The 14,035-nt window shown below is 43.7% G+C and overlaps 1 protein-coding gene across 1 annotated transcript in view; it reads left to right on the top strand.

Moving 5' to 3' along the window:
- The window catches only part of HTR7 (5-hydroxytryptamine receptor 7), a 329,036-nt gene that overhangs the window by 240,156 nt on the left and 74,845 nt on the right, over positions 1 to 14,035 (top strand). The gene's annotated exons all lie outside the window — the stretch shown is intronic.

Here is a 14,035-nt window from a genome sequence, read left to right as displayed (position 1 = left end):
TATGAATGGGAGAGCGCTATCATTAGACCGCTTTTGGAGAGAATGAATATTGACTCCTTTAACAAGATAGCTGCCTCTGATAAAAGTCATGTTAAGAATAAAAGCTGCAATCTGATTGGATCCAAAAGAAAAAAAAACACATGGTTTTCTATTGCTTCAATTTCTTGTCTTTCTCCAGTTCTTGTTATGGAAATTAAAAGATCACTAATTACAAGAAGATAAGTTCTGAAAGAGTTAATAATAACAATCCTAATTAGACATGTAAAGCTTTAGAGCAGGGTTCCTCAACCAGGGTTCTTCAACCAGGGTTCCTCAAAACGTTGTTGGACAATGAAGAGTTTCTAACTCCCAGTAACCACTGATATTAATGATCTTTTTAGCTGTGTGTAAGAGGGGCAGTCTTTCCACTGGTCAACCATGTTAGAATGTCCTCCTTCCATTAACCCCCCATGTATGGGATCGCTACACAATAGTTAGGCACTTTTCCACTGATCATTGTAAGGGGAACTACAATTTTCACCATTGGTGTTTCTTTTGTGGTCAGTATTATTATATGTTCCATTTCGTAATTGTTAGTGAAACTTTTTTTTTAATAGAGCAGGGGAGTGTTAAAAAAATGATCTGCTTTGGGTGTCAAATATGCTAGATACACTACATTCTATAGTCTTGTATGTATTATTATATTTAGAACTTACTGACCATGCAAACGTGCCATGAACTAGCAATATATAAATATATCAGGGGTTCCCCCGAGACAGATCAGAACTTAAAAGAAAAGAATGGGTTTACTTTTTTTTGCTTATATCTATTCTATGTGAGCTGCTGATATCTAAAACACCTTTCCAGCCCTCTCAAAAGTGCCCCCATTCTGTTAAAATTGAGCTAAATACCTGTGAGAGGGTATACAGACTTTCATGAAGCCTCATACCGACAATGGGAGTCTAGATCCACCCCCTTTCCTGTCATCTTGCGTGATTGATGTTGGCTTTCTACTTTCTGCTTGCTCCTGCACCCCCTCCCTTCTCCCTCCTCCTCTGCATTCTGTTCCAATGGTCAGAAGAGTCGGCAGAGATATCAGCACTTAATTCAGTGACTAAGGTAGAAGAAGTCTCTGATAGTGCTGTGTATGTAAATCTCCTCTATATATTACTATCTACCAGAGTGAAAACAATATATTTTTAAAGCAGAATATGGATGTAACAGCACACAGGCATCCCATGCATTACTGGTATAGTACAACCCCTGGCAAAAATTATGGAATCACCAGTCCCTGAGGATGTTCCTTCAGTTGTTTATTGTTGTAGAAAAAAAGCAGATCACATGCATGGCCAAAAACTAAAGGCATTTCAAATGGCAACTTTCTGGCTTTAAGAAACACTAAAAGAAATCAAGAAAAATAATTGTGGTGGCCAGTAACAGTTAGATTTATAGAACAAGCACAGGGAATAAATTATGGAATCACTCAATTCTGAGGAAAAAATTATGGAATCATGAAAAACAAACAGACAATATAACACTCCAACACATCACTAGTACTTTGTTGCACCACCTCTGGCTTTTATAACTGCTTGCAGTCTCTGAGGCATTGACTTAATGAGTGATAAACAGTACTCTTCATCAATCTGGCTCCAGCCTTCTCTGATTGCTGTTGCCAAATCATCTTTGCAGGTTGGAGCCTTGTCATGGACCATTTTCTTTCACTTCCACCACAGATTTTCAATTGGCTTGAGATCCGGACTGTTTGCAGGCCATGACATTGACCTTATGTGTCTTTCTTCAAGGAATTTTTTCACAGTTTTTGCTCTATGGCAAGATGCATTATCATCTTGATAAATGATTTCATCATCCCCAAACATCCTTTCAATAGATGGGATAAGAAAAGTGTCCAAAATTTCATTGTAAACCTGTGCATTTATTGAAGATTTAATGACAGCCATCTCCCCAGTGCCTTTACCTGACATGCAGCCACATATCATAATTGACTGTGGAAATTTGCATGTTTTCTTCAGACAGTCGTCTGCATAAATCTCATTGGAACGGCACCAAACAAAAGTTCCAGCATCATCACCTTGCCCAATGCAGATTCGAGATTCATCACTGAATATGACTTTCATCCAATCATCCACAGTCCACGATTGCCTTTCCTTAGCCCATTGTAACCTTGTTTTTTTGTGTTTAGGTGTTAGAGATGGCTTTCTTTTAGCTTTTCTGTATGTAAATCCCATTTCCTTTAGGCGGTTTCTTACAGTTCGGTCACAGATGTTGACTCCAGTTTCCTCCCATTTGTTCCTCATTTGTTTTGTTGTACATTTTCTGTTTTCAAGGCATATTGCTTTAAGTTGTCTTGACGCTTTGATGTCTTCCTTGGTCTACCAGTATGCTTGCCTTTAACCACCTTCCCATGTTGTTTGTATTTGGTCCATGTTTTAGACACAGCCGACTGTGAACAACCAACATCTTGTGCAACACTGCGTGACGATTTACCCTCTTTACCTACATACTAACAAGCAGATTTAATCTGATGCAGGTGTTAGTGTTTGTAATGAAAATTTACAGGGTGATTCCATAATTTTTTCCTCAGAATTGAGTGATTCCATAATTTATTCCCAGTGCTCGTTCTATAAATCTAACTGTTACTGGCCACCACAATTATTTTTCTTGATTTCTTTTAGTGCTTCTTAAAGCCAGAAAGTTGCCATTTGAAATGCCTTTAGTTTTTGGCCATGTCTGTGATCTGCTTTTTTTCTACAACAATAAACAACTGAAGGAACCTCCTCAGGGACTGGTGATTCCATAATTTTTGCCAGGGGTTGTAAAATGAAATAAAGTCAGAGAAAATGAAACCTTTTACATCTACTTGTGTTTTCATGCTGAAGCCCAGAGCTCCTCAGACATGGAGAGAGCTTTGCTCCCCCAAAATTGGTGTATTACCTAGTACTCCTATAGCAAGAATGTTTCCTTCATTGTAAATAGAGTATTATAGGATCACATGCCGTACAATGTCATCACATGCCGTACAGAGCCATCACATGCCGTACAATGCCATCACATGCCGTACAGAGCCATCACATGCCGTACAGAGTCATCACATGCCGTACAGCGCCATCACATGCCGTACAGAGTCATCACATGCCGTACAGTGTCATTACATGTTGTACAGTGTCATCACATGCCATACAATGTCATTACATGCCGTACAGTGGCATCACATGCCATACAGATTCATCACATGCCGTACAGTGTCATCACATGCCGTACAGAGTCATCACATGCCGTACAGTGTCATTACATGTTGTACAGTGTCATCACATGCCATACAATGTCATTACATGCCGTACAGTGGCATCACATGCCATACAGATTCATCACATGCCGTACAGTGTCATTACATGTTGTACAGTGCCATTACATGCCGTACAGTGTCATTACACGCTGTACAGTGCTATCACATGCCGCACAGAGTCATCACATGCTGTACAGTGTCATTACATGTTGTACAGTGCCATCACATGCCGTACAGTGCCATCACATGCCGTACAGTGTCATTACATGCCGTACAGTGGCATCATATGCCGTACAGTGTTATTACATGTTGTACAGAGCCATCACATGCCGTACAGAGTCATCACATGCCGTACAGTGTCATCACATGCTGTACAGTGTCATTACATGTTGTACAGAGCCATCACATGCCGTACAGCGCCATCACATGCCGTACAGAATCATCACATGCCGTACAGTGTCATCACATGTTGTACAGAGCCATCACATGCTGTACAGTGTCATCACATGCCGTACAGAGTCATTACATGCTGTACAGTGTCATCACATGTTGTACAGAGCCATCACATGCTATGCAGTGTCATCACATGCCATACAGTGTCATTACATGTTGTACAGTGCCATCACATGCCGTACAGTGTCGTTACATGTTGTTCAGAGTCATCACATGCCGTACAGTGTCATCACATGCCATACAGTGTCATTACATGTTGTACAGAGTCATCACATGCCGTACAGTGGCATTACATGCGGTACAGTGCCATCACATGCCGTACAGTTTCATCACATGCCGTACAGTTTCATCACATGTTGTACAGAGCCATCACATGCCATACAGAGCCATCACATGCCGTACAGTGCCATCACATGCCATAAAAAGCTATCTCTGTACATGTGCGGTTCCTCTGTACGTGGCTCTCCTCTGTACATGGCTCTGTAACGAAATGTCCCACAATCTGCTTGAGTGCTTTCATCATATACCACTTCCTCCCAGTCTAAATATAGATATCAGATATTCCAACCGCTCACAAGCACAAAACAAGACGATACTTGTTTAATTGCTGAACATGGACTGTTTATTAGAACCAGAATACAAGTCTTATATACAGTAGAAGAGGAAGTCCCCCCTCCTGCTCATATTACTCTAACAATACACCTGTAACCAGAAACCTAATTAACATGAGCTAATTAACTAATCCCTTAAAGCAGCCGATGTGACTCCATGCCCTCCTGAGCATTGTTATGATTAATCAGGATTTCACTACAGGTCAGACTTGTTGTCACCGAGCTTCACACAGTAGATTACATTATCATAAGTATAAACACAGGACACCTTTCTCATAATAGCAGGAGCTCCAGTAGGAGTCGGCTTGTCTCCTACATTGTACAGAGGCCAATGTGATTAGCTCTCTCAACTAACATGTTGAGTTCAGAATCAAACAAACCAAGAATAGTCTTTAGATATATCCTGGGAGATATTGTGGATAAATATTACTGTCCCATTTTAAGTAATTAAAGATATATTTTCTCAATCCCCCTGTACCAGGATGGCATAGGGTGACTTAGACATAAGAGGTGCACGGGGAGCTGAAACAAGGGTTTCCCAACCTTTCCAAGGGATTCTGGGTTCCACGGGCCCTCCCGCCACATCTCTCCCCTTTCAGCAGAAGACTAACACAGGAGGAGACCCCAGACTGGTTGACTCCAAAGTTAGTCAATAGTTCCAACCCTCTAATGCCTGTACCCACACATTACCCCAAACAAATTGTTCCAACCAGAGCATTACTCACCCAGCCCACCTCTGCCTCTCTCATAGAACATACCTGCTGCTGGGGGGAAGTGCGGACTGGTTCTTCCCCCTGGAGTCTCATTAGCTGCAGGAGAGAAGACAGGGTGGCTGGGCTCAGTCCATCATGCTGTTGGGCATCTGGGCCAACTGCCCAGCATCCCTGGGGTATACAGGTGGAGGCTGAAGTCCCATCCACCTTTACAGGAAATCCGTCCTCTGTTAGCTCAGGGCAGAGGCCAGCAGCACTCTGCCCTGTTGCCACCCCTTCTGCTGGAAACCCCACACCATCTGCTCCGGCTAACTGTTAGGGAGGGAGGCTGACTGCCCTGGCTCCCTAGAACTCTGTAGTTGTTGCCGGTGCTGGGCAGAGGTTGGTAGCACTCTGCCCGGTTGCCAGCACTTCTGCTGGGTTTATGTTAGGGGAGAAAGCAGGCCCATCCACCAACACCAGATCAAGCTGCAGTTGTGAGGTGCTGATTGCATTCTCTCCTTGGGTCCTGATCTGTTGCTCGGGAGTGACCGCCACCTCCTCACCTGGGCCTCGAGAACTGTCACAGGTGTGGGGCAGAGGTCTTGGACCCTCTGTCTGGTTGCCAGCGCTTCAGCTGGGTTGGTGTCATCATTCTGGGGTGCCGTCTGCTGTTGGAACTCCCTTCTCCAGTGGACTCCAGTCAATTAAGTCCATACATTCTGTAATCTGTGGTTGGAGAGATGAGCTGTCTGCCCCAGCTCCCTGGAACTCCACAGTTGCTGCCAATGCTGGGCAGAGTTGGATAGCACTCTGCCCTGTTGCCAGCACTTCTGCTGGGGACTCCACATCATCCACTTCGGCTAACTGTTGGGGCAGGAGGCTGAAATCCTCCATTCCCAAACTGTGTAGCTGCCACTTGGGAGGTGAGCTGGCTACTTCCTTTTCCGTTCCCTCATCTGGCTGCTGGGACGACATGTCTATGGTACTGTCTCCCAGGTGTACGGATCTTTGCTGGGGAGGAAAGACCGCTTTCTCCACCCTGGCCGACTGTTGAGGAGGGGCAACAAACACCTCCTCTCCCTTCTCCCCCTGTATCTGCTGCTGGGAAGTGATCGCCACCTTCTCACCCTGAGCCTCCGGAACTGCCACAGGTGTGGGACAGAGGTCTTGGACTCTCTGTCCAGTGACCAGCGCTATAGCTGGGGAAGTTCCTTGCAACTCCACAGATACTGCTGTTGGTGCTGGGCAGAGCACAGTGAAGTTTGGCCCTGATACCAGCTCTTCTGCTGGGGGCTCATCAGGTTGTTCTTCCTCAGCAGAAAAGTCTATCAAATCCCCTGTCTCTGCAACTGGTGTCTGGGGATAGAGGTTCCCCATCTCCTGTCCGTGGAACCCAAAAGATGCTATCGGTGCTGGGCAGAGGTTAGCAGAGCTCTGCCCTGTTGTCAGCACTTCAGGTTTGGGGATGGCAATCTCCAGATTTTCCACTGCCAATTCTCTGGCATGCTGCTGGGCAGGCACATTCCATCCAAGATCATCCCATGCAGAAACAGGATCATCAAGGTCAGTCAGCACTTGCTGCATCCGCCATAAGACCTCTGCGTCCATAGCTGCGGGGGCAGGTTGGCAAAGCACAAAGCACTGTTACTTGCAGACTTCAGCCAGGATTTCAGAGTTGTCAACTGGTATTTCCTGATAGTCCCAGGCAAAGGGAGCCCAGCCCTGGTGCTGAGCAGAGTCTAGCAGCCGTCTGTAGGCGATCCACAGCTCCCATTCCTGAACGGCCAGAAACTTTATATCTTCGAGTGCCCAGTGCACTTCTGAGACGTTCAGTAGCCCTAGTCTGAAATCCATGATTTCGTCCAACCGCCACTCCAAATCACTCCCAAAGTTAGGGTCCCCTGTCAGCTTCACATACAACAGTCCCAGGCTGCCGTAGCCAAAGCCTTCCATTGGGCTGTCATCCGCTATCCAAGGGCATGCTTGGGATACATGCCACCGGAGGGCTCTGTAGCTCTCATCCAGCTGCATCTCTGCCCAGACCAGCCTGCTTAATTCAGCTGTTTGCTCCTTGTGCGTTTTTTCTCCCAAAAACAGCACCCGCAATCCATACTATGACCAGTACCTTTCCTGGATCGAGGGGAGAACTTTTCCCTGGTGTTGCTCACGGGCTAGGGCTTCCTTCCAGAGTTCGCAGCGGATAGAATCAAACCATCCCAGCACCTGCTCTGACACTTGTCCTCTGTGCTGTATCAGCATCTCTCACAACCTCCTTCTGAATTCCTCTTCCATGGTGGCTGGTATCTGTACCTCTCCTCTCCTGCTATCCGGACGTTGGATCCAGGTGTAAGTTTGGATGTCCCAGACTGCAGGGAGCGTCCCACCATTGCCACCAATGTAACAAAACGTCCCACACTCTGCTTGAGTGCTTTCGTCATATACCACTTCCTCCCAGTCTTAATATAGATGTCAGATATTCCAACCGCTCACAAGCACAAAACAAGACGATACTTGTTTAGTTGCTGAACATGGACTGTTTATTAGAACCAGAATACAAGTCTTATATACAGTAGAAGAGGAGGCCCCCCTCCTGCTCTTATTACTCTAACAATACACCTGTAACCAGAAACCTCATTAACATGAGCTAATTACCTAATCCCTTAAAGCAGCCGATGTAATCAGGATTTCACCACCGGTCAGACTTGTCACCGAGCTTCACACAGTAGATTATACATTATCATAAGTATAAACACAGGACACCTTTCTCACAATAGCAGGAGCTCCAGTAGGAGTCAGCTCGTCTCCTACATTGTACAAAGGCCAATGTGATCAGCTCTCTCAACTAACATGTTGAGTTTAGAATCAAACAAACCAAAAATAGCCTTTACATATATCCTGGGAGATATTGTGGATAAATATTACTGTCCCATTTTAAGTAATCCAAGATATATTTTCTCAGTCCCCCTGTGCCAGGATGGCACAGGGTGACTTAGACATAAAAGGTGCATGGGGAGCTGAAACAATGGTTTCCCAACCTTTCCAAGGGATTCTGGGTTCCACGGGCCCTCCCGTCACAGGCTCTACTCTGTACATGGCTCTCCTCTGTACATGGCTCTCCTCTCCTCTCCTCTGACACTGTACACATGTGGTGACTCTGTATGGCATGTGATGACTCTGTACGGCATGTGGTGACTCTGTATGGCATGTGGTGACACTGTACGGCATGTGGTGACACTGTAAGGCATGTGATGACTCTGTATGGCATGTGATGACTCTGTATGGCATGTGGTGACACTGTACAGCATGTGATGACTCTTTATGACATGTGATGGCTCTGTATGGCATGTGATGTCTCTGTACGGCATGTGGTGGCACTGTACGGCATGTGATGGCACTGTACGACATGTGATGACTCTGTACGGCATGTGATGGCACTGTACAACATGTGATGACACTGTACGGCATGTGATGACTCTGTACGGCATGTGATGGCACTGTACGGCATGTGGTGGGGCTGTATGGCATGTGGTGAAACTGTACGGCATGTGGTGACAATGTACGGCATGTGGTGGCTCTGTACAGCATGTGATTACTCTGTACGGCATATGATGACTCTGTACGGCAGGTGATGCCATACAATCGTCCCCCGAATGGTATTCTGTTCAGATTTTCAGATGTGGGAGCTGCAGCAAGCACAGCAGGCAGCTATATACAGCCTCCACACACATTCAGGCTATTTGTATATACAGTGTGCATATCAAGGCTCTGTCTGTGTAAAAAGTGAGCAGTTCTAGAGTGTATCTCTGTACTCTGTGCATATTCCAGGCTGTGTGTAAGATAATTCTGTAAAAAGTGTGTGTATGTGGGGAGGAGGAGCTCCGAGTGCCTGTGTGTGTAAAGTTAGAGAAGCAGAGAGGGGAGGAGGGAGCCCTCTCCAACACAGTCCAGATCCTGACAAGCCTGTGAAACTTCTGTTCTGTAAAAGTCTTATCTCCCAGCAATAGATTCCGTTTACAATCTGGTCAAAGCAGCTTCTGTTTCCTGTATGAGGTGGTATTACTTTGGAAACAGAGCCATGTGATCAACGTGCTTGTTCACAGCACAGCCACGTCTCTCAGGGGAGGGGGGACAGAGGCAGGGGGTGTGTTGGTGTGTTGCTGAAGTTGTATACACCCCCTGAGAACTTTTCAAACAGCTAATGGACCGTTTTTGGCAGTTGGAGGAAAGTTCGAGTGCACATGCTGATAAAACGAAAGGAGGTAGGAAAATAAGATTAACTGATTTGTGATGAATGTAGTAGGTGCTATTTATTTAACCCATCCCATACTTCTCCTTTAAAGCAGTTCTTTCTTTTACCCTATTTGAAAAAAAATAAAAATTTTAAGTCAACAACTACAAATACTGTAGCTGCTGACATTTAATAAAAGGTACTGCCCAGGGGTCCGGCGTCATGCTCACCCAGGTCCCTGGTGCCAATAAGTTTACTGTGTAGTGTGAAGCTGCAAAGAAACACAGCCAGTTGTCCAATGCACATGCAAGAGCCACACTGCGCTTTGTAAATAGTCCTGTAGCCTTCTGGGACCTCTGACGTGTCCCAGAAGGTTGCGGGCGTGGGAGGGGGGATGGCGGAGGAGAACTTCTGGTGGATCATGGCTATCTGACTGGAAGTGTGTGTGTGTGCCTGTCAAAACAAGCCCCACCCCCTCCCCCTCAGAAAAGTTCCAAAACAGAAGGGGAGGGGGAGGAGGGCATAAAGCGGAACTTCCCTTTTAAGGTAAAGTTCTGCTTTAATATATTAAAGATGAAGGTAGTACGAGGAAGAAAATAATTTTCAGAAAACAGCTGAACTGCTATAGTTTCTAAGCCTACTTGAGCTTGATTTTCCAAGGATTGAGTTGCCCAGAGTTGAGCTTTCTTGTCTGCAGTCCTCATTTAAGACCTTGGGATCAGAGTTTTTCTTTAGATCAATAATTACAGTACATGTTTCAATATGTTGAATTAAAGTACAGCATGCTCCTCCCACAATGGTTTGATGGACACATGTCATATTCACTATTTGCAGATAGTAGGTGGAGCTTTGATTTGCATTTATCTTCCCTACTAGGCTTACTTTACTCCTTTGCTGTGAATAGCAGCAAAGAAGAATAGTTGTGAACAAACCTCAACTGCAGGTGCTGAAATTTCACATACAGCTGAATGATCAGAGGAAGAATGTACCCCTTTCCTTCTGCTCAGGATATATGGCCTCTCTGTATTTTCAGTTGGATTGAGACAATCAGAAGTAATCAGCTACTGTCGTTTTCAGCCTTCTCTCTAGAATAGCTGGAACTCAGATTACACACACAGCTGAATGATTAGAGGATAAATAGTCTACAAATATGGCCCTGACTATATTTTAAGATGAATTGAAACAATCTGTTGAAAGCAGAATCAGTGCAAAATTAGTGTCTTGGATGCACTTTATATGACAACTTAACCACTTGAGCCCCAGACCATTATGTTGCCTAAGGACCAGAGGTCTTTTTCCAATTTGGCACTGCGTCGCTTTAACTGCTAATTGCGCGGTCATGCAATGCTGTACCCAAACGAAATTTGCGTCCTTTTCTTCCCACAAATAGAGCTTTCTTTTGATGGTATTTGATCACCTCTGCAGTTTTTATTTTTTGCGCTATAAACGGAAAAAGACCGAAAATTTTGAAAAAAAATGATATTTTCTACTTTTTGTTATAAAAAAAATCCAATAAACTAAATTTTAGTCATACATTTAGGCCAAAATGTATTCGGCCACATGTCTTTGGTAAAAAAAATGTCAATAAGCATATATTTATTGGTTTGCGCAAAAGTTATAGCGTCTACAAACTAGGGTACATTTTCTGTAATTTACACAGCTTTTAGTTTATGACTGCCTATGTCATTTCTTGAGGTGCTAAAATGGCAGGGCAGTACAAAACCCCCCCAAATGACCCCATTTTGGAAAGTAGACACCCCAAGGAAATTGCTGAGAGGCATGTTGAACCCATTGAATATTTATTTTTTTTGTCCCAAGTGATTGAATAATGACAAAAAAAATAAAAAATAAAAATATTTACAAAAAGTTGTCACTAAATGATATATTGCTCACACAGGCCATGGGCCTATGTGGAATTGCACCCCAAAATACATTTAGCTGCTTCTCCTGAGTATGGGGATACACTTTTTGGGAGCTTAGCCGCGTACGGGGCCCCCGAAAACCAAGCACCGCCTTCAGGATTTCTAAGGGTGTAAATTTTTGATTTCACTCTTCACTGCCTATCACAGTTTCGGAGGCCATGGAATGCCCAGGTGGCACAAAACCCCCCCAAATGACCCCATTTTGGAAAGTAGACACCCCAAGCTATTTGCTGAGAGGCATATTGAGTCCATGGAATATTTTATATTTTGACACAAGTTGCGGGAAAGTGACACTTTTTTTTTTTTTTTTTTTGCACAAAGTTGTCACTAAATGATATATTGCTCACACAGGCCATGGGCATATGTGGAATTGCACCCCAAAATACATTTAGCTGCTTCTCCTGAGTATGGGGATACCACATGTGTGGGACTTTTTGGGAGCCTAGCCGCGTACGGGGCCCCGAAAACCAAGCACCGCCTTCAGGATTTCTAAGGGTGAAAATTTTTGATTTCACTCTTCACTGCCTATCACAGTTTCGGAGGCCATGGAATGCCCAGGTGGCACAAAACCCCCCCAAATGACCCCATTTTGGAAAGTAGACACCCCAAGCTATTTGCTGAGAGGCATGGTGAGTATTTTGCAGCTCTCATTTGTTTTTGAAAATGAAGAAAGACAAGAAAAAACTTTTTTTTTTCTTTTTTCAATTTTCAAAACTTTGTGACAAAAAGTGAGGTCTGCAAAATACTCACTATACCTCTCAGCAAATAGCTTGGGGTGTCTACTTTCCAAAATGGGGTCATTTGGGGGGGTTTTGTGCCACCTGGGCTTTCCATGGCCTCCGAAACTGTGATAGGCAGTGAAGAGTGAAATCAAAAATTCACGCCCTTAGAAAGCCTGAAGACGGTGCTTGGTTTTCAGGGTCCCGTACGCGGCTAGGCTCCCAAAAAGTCTCACACATGTGGTATCCCCGTACTCAGGAGAAGCAGCAGAATGTATTTTGGGGTGTAATTTCACATATTCCCATGGCATGTTTGAGCAATATATCATTTAGTGACAACTTTGTGAAAAAAAAAAAAAAAAAAAATTTGTCTCTTTCCCGCAACTTGTGTCGCAATATAAAATATTCCATGGACTCGACATGCCTCTCAGCAAATAGCTTGGGGTGTCTACTTTCCAAAATGGGGTCATTTGGGGGGGTTTTGAACTGTCCTGGCATTTTATGCACAACATTTAGAAGCTTATGTCACACATCACTCACTCTTCTAACCACTTGAAGACAAAGCCCTTTCTGACACTTTTTGTTTACATGAAAAAGATTTTTTTTTTTCCAAAAAAATTACTTTGAACCCCCAAATATTATATATTTTTTTAAAGCAAATGCCCTACAGATTTAAATGGTGGGTGTTTCATTTTTTTTTTCACACAGTATTTGCGCAGCGATTTTTCAAACGCATTTTTTGGGGAAAAAACACACTTTTTTAAATTTTAATGCACTAAAACACACTATATTGCCCAAATGTTTGATGAAATAAAAAAGATGATCTTAGGCCGAGTACATGGATACCAAACATGACATGCTTCAAAATTGCGCACAAACGTGCAGTAGCGACAAACTAAATACATTTTTAAAAGCTTTTAAAAGCCTTTACAGGTTACCACTTTAGATTTACAGAGGAGGTCTACTGCAAAAATTACTGCCCTCGATCTGACCTTCGCGGCGATACCTCACATGTATGGTGCAATTGCTGTTTACGTTTGACGACAGACCGCCGCTTGCGTTCGCCTTAGCGCGAGAGCAGAGGGCGACAGGGGTGCTTTTTTTTTTTTTCTTTATTATTTTTTTGCTTTTTTATCTTATTTTTAAACTGTTCCTTTCATTTTTTTTTTTTAAATCATTTTTATTGTTATCTCGTGGAATGTAAATATCCCCTATGATAGCAATAGGTAGTGACAGGTACTCTTTTTTGAAAAAATTGGGGTCTATTAGACCCTAGATCTCTCCTCTGCCCTCAAAGCATCTGATGACACCAAGATTGGTGTGATAAAATGCTTCCCCAATTTCCCAATGGCGCTATTTACATCTGGCGAAATCTAAGTCATAAAATGCTCGTAGCTTCCGGTTTCTTAGGCCATAGAGATGTTTGGAGCCACTCTGGTCTCTGATCAGCTCTATGGTCAGCTGGCTGAATCACCGGCTGCATTCTCAGGTTCCCTGTTGAGACAGGAGAGCCAGAGAAAAACACGGACGACGGTGGGGGGGGGGGCATTCCCTCCCACGGCTTGTAAAAGCAGTCTAGAGGCTAATTAGCCGCTAGGATTGCTTTTACATGAAAGCCGACCGCTGGCTGAAAAGAATGATACCAAGATGATACCTAAACCTGCAGGCATCATTCTGGTATAACCATTCAAAGTCGTGAATGGCGTACCTGAAGACAAAAAAATGGTTAACAATAAAGCACAGTAAACGGTAAAGTATAAATAATTACATACCTGAAAAACAAACATGATAAAACATAATAACAATAAAACATTGCAGAATAGAATACAGTAAAAAAGAGCAGAACAAGAGAGAGAGAATAGAGAGAGAGAGAACAATAAAACGACAACTATTTTTTTTTATTTTATATATTTTTTTTTTTTTTTACACTTTTTTTGTAACTAACTTTTATAACGGTAACCGGTTCCAGGTTCGGGTCTCTCAAAATGCGATGGCATCTTGGGAGACCCTGTGAAAGTGTGCCTAGTCTGTGCAATGCTGTACCCTACGCTAATACTCAACTAGTGAATGGTAGCGTTCAAAACATTCACCAATGCAAAGACCAGGATTGTCAGGACAGGAGGG

Source organism: Aquarana catesbeiana, linkage group LG08, assembly GCF_042186555.1.
Source record: "Aquarana catesbeiana isolate 2022-GZ linkage group LG08, ASM4218655v1, whole genome shotgun sequence".
In the NCBI taxonomy this organism is placed as follows: Eukaryota; Metazoa; Chordata; class Amphibia; order Anura; family Ranidae; genus Aquarana; species Aquarana catesbeiana.
The sequence above is the reverse complement of the archived record's forward strand: the minus strand, read 5'-3'. Positions and strand labels throughout refer to the sequence as shown.